Genomic DNA, 3,016 nt, shown 5'->3' on the forward strand with positions numbered 1-3,016 from the left:
AAGTGAAATAAGTTTTCATGCAGGGAACCATTTGTTTGTGCAATGATGATCTGTAGACTGGAAGTAGGGGAGCAATGGTTTGTTAGGGCACAATGAAATAACGGACACTGACACACACACACACAAATCTGGATGCCTAACCCCTCCACCCTCCTTGATTGTACCACCCTCCTGACACCCTTGTGGCCAAAAATGTACATGTATTAAAATTGTTATTTAATCATCATACATCAATATTTGTGTGGATGCTGTAAAGCATCCACACTATGCTCTCCTGTTCTTTATTTACTGGTGTGGATGCGAAGCAACCACACTCTTGTTTTCCAAATCTTATTATAGTTTCTTCCGTACGTTTTTCGCCGCTCATCTCCTCCCACACACTTTCAGCTAGACATCCCATTCTGGTATCAAACTGTTCAGCTTTTTAAGCACATTATGACATGTACTCAACTTTTTTATAACTTTCATACTTTTTCATAAATTCAGCTTTTTTCACAAAAATTTTCCCATTGGAAATGAATGGGAAAAGGTTTGAACCTTAATATCTCCGGCATACCTTGGGCTAGAAACGCCATTTCAACTCTATTCAACTTGCGAGAAGTTCAGCTACCAATGCTGCAACAATCTTCTTGATATCTTGATAATCGACATTTATATTTTGTCTATTTCTCTATATGAATGGGCCAATTCAATCCCAGTGGCATACTCTGAGTCACGTGACTCCCCACTCTAGCTTGTCTGTGTTTTTCAACAATTTTTTGCCCATTTTTCTGCTCTTATTCTGCCATCCTTACGCTTTATACACATATAACAGATGGAAATCGTAGAGAAAATTGTCATTTGCGTAACATCGCAGATTCCAGAGACAGTGCCGTCTCACTGCTCCATAATCGGCCATTCAACGGAAGGATTCAGAAAGTAAGCTCGAAGCAAAAGTTATGGCATTTGTAAATCGGCACTGCTTCTTCATTTTCTGGAATATCTTGACATAGAGGTGATCATCATTTTTGTTGAACCCTCCTGCTGTTCACTGTGAAGAAATTGTTTTGATAGGATTTATAGTTTTTCTTCAATTGTTGACCAGGAGGTTTTTGACACTGCATTGCGTGCGCCGACAGCAAACCGCTGTTCATTGAAGCAGTGGCTCACTTTAAAGCCTTATTTCCAAACACGTTGGACTTTCAGAGAACTTGCTCTGCTAGACAGCAGCTTAAAGCCTTTTTTCCAAACACGTTGTACTTTTCTAATCAAGCCTGACCAAAGAAGGATTATATCAGAACGGAACCGTGGCGAGGTAAGCTTATATCAATGTATTTTGAACGAGGCAGTGGTTCACTTAGCCCATAGCATTACAATAGGCTGCTAATGGCTAGCACAATAGACACGAAGCTCGTTATTAAACGTAAAGCTCATAATAATTCATGTGAACTGTTTAGTTCAGGTTACACTGTGTTTATACTCAGGCAGGTGAGCACTGAATAATTTTTGAACGGTCTCAATCGCTTTTATAAGCAAGTCGCGGCTAATTAGCTGCGTTAGCTTGCGCAGTACAGCATAAAGGAGTTTGGTGGTGCTAACAGCTAGCTGAGTATACACGAAGCTCTTTATTTAAAATAAAGCTCATAATTCGTGTAAACTCTTCAGTTAAGGTAACTTGGCGTCTGTACAGAGGCATGTAAATGCCGAATAATTTCTAAAAGTTTGATTAGGTTATTTATTGTTATTAAATACATATGCTTGTGCTGTTGCAGAGTCTGCTAAGATGGCTGAGAAATGCAGACAGTGGGTAAGACACAGACATGATCCACAGCTGGAAGCACTTCTGACACATAAATCCAGGTCCTCCTTACTGCTGTGGGGGAAGAAACTGTCCCTGTGCCTGGTTGTCTTAGTGCACAGTGACCTGTAAGGCCATCCAGAGGGGAGGAGTTCAAACAGATTGTGTCCGGGCTGTGATGTGTCTGTAGGGATCCTCTCCACCCTCCTTTTGACCCGTGCGGTGTACAGGTCCTCCATGGAGGGCAGGCTTACCCAATTACCTTTTCTGCAGTCCTGACTGTTCGCTGAAGTCTGTACTTGTCCTGTTTGGTCGCTGAGCCAAACCAGACAGTGATGGAGGTGCAGAGAACAGACTCGATGATTCCTCTGTAGAACTGTATCAGCAGCTCCTGGGGCAGCTCGAACTTCCTGAGCTGGCGCAGGAAGCACATCCTCTGCTGTGCCTTCTTGGTGATGGTCCTGATGTTGGACGTCCACTTCAGGTCCTGGGAGATAGTGGAGCCCAGGAACTTGTAGGACTTTATTGCTGATACAGTGCTGCCAAGCATGGCTGGGGGGGGGGTAAGGTGGGAGGGTTCTTCCTGAAGTCCACTGTCATCTCCACTGTTTTGAGCGTGTTCAGCTCCAGGTTGTTGCGGCTACGCCATAGGACCAGCTGCTCAACCTCTTGTCTGTAGGCTGACTCATCACCGTCTTGGATGAGACCAATGACCGTTGTATCATCGGCAAACTTTAGGAGTTTGACAGAGGGGTCCATCGAGATGCAGTTGTTGGTTGCAGAGTGAAAACAGCAGAGGGGGGAGCACACATCCCTGGGGGGCGCCTGTGCTTATTGTCCGGGTGCTGGATGTGGTTTTCTCCAGCCTCACCTGCTGCTCCCTGTTTGTCAGAAAGCTAGTAATCCACTGACAGGTGGGGGCAGGCACAGTGAGCTGGGTCAGTTTGGAGTGGAGTATGTCTGGGATGATGGTGTTGAATGCTGAGCTGAAGTCCACAAAGAGGACCCGTGCATAGGTCCCTGGGGATTCGAGGTGTTGCAGGATGTAATGCAGTGTCATATTCACTGCATCGTTCACTGACCTGTTTGCCTGGTAGGCAAACTGTAGGGGGTCTACGATGTCCTTCAGGTGGGCCAACACCAGTCTTTCAAAGGACTTAATAACTACAGATGTCAGGGTGACAGGTCTGTAATCGTTCAGTCCACTGATGGAGGTTTTCTTGGGGACTGGAATGATGG

The 3,016-nt window shown here is 45.0% G+C and overlaps 1 protein-coding gene across 4 annotated transcripts in view; it reads right to left on the reverse strand.

The window, feature by feature from the left end:
• The window catches only part of abr (ABR activator of RhoGEF and GTPase), a 141,467-nt gene that overhangs the window by 51,089 nt on the left and 87,362 nt on the right, over window positions 1–3,016 (reverse strand). The window lies entirely within an intron of this gene.

The sequence above is a fragment of the Monopterus albus genome, unplaced genomic scaffold (genome assembly GCF_001952655.1).
Source record: "Monopterus albus unplaced genomic scaffold, M_albus_1.0 scaffold47.1, whole genome shotgun sequence".
Classification (NCBI taxonomy): domain Eukaryota; kingdom Metazoa; phylum Chordata; class Actinopteri; order Synbranchiformes; family Synbranchidae; genus Monopterus; species Monopterus albus.